The sequence below is a fragment of the Acipenser ruthenus genome, chromosome 7, assembly GCF_902713425.1.
Source record: "Acipenser ruthenus chromosome 7, fAciRut3.2 maternal haplotype, whole genome shotgun sequence".
Taxonomy (NCBI): domain Eukaryota; kingdom Metazoa; phylum Chordata; class Actinopteri; order Acipenseriformes; family Acipenseridae; genus Acipenser; species Acipenser ruthenus.
Window position 1 is genome coordinate 35,938,996 of NC_081195.1, and position 330 is coordinate 35,939,325.

Genomic DNA, 330 nt, shown 5'->3' on the forward strand with positions numbered 1-330 from the left:
CGATGCGGGCTTTATTACAGCATGTACCCGTCACAAAGTAAACTGTATGATGTCACCATAAACACAGTGGGGACGCCCATGCTATTCTCTGATTGGTTTGAAACGAAAACAAGTACACTTGGAATTTGTATTATTTATTTATTTATTTATTTATTTATTTATGTAAAATAATAGTTTTTTTTATTGTATTTATTTGTACAGGTTAAAAAGATATACGTTTTATTTTCAAAAGGGGCGCAACATTTCACAAAAAACGAAATAATCATAAAGTTATTACTGTAATGTACAATATATTGAAACTGAAACTTTGTATTAGAATATGATTCGTTT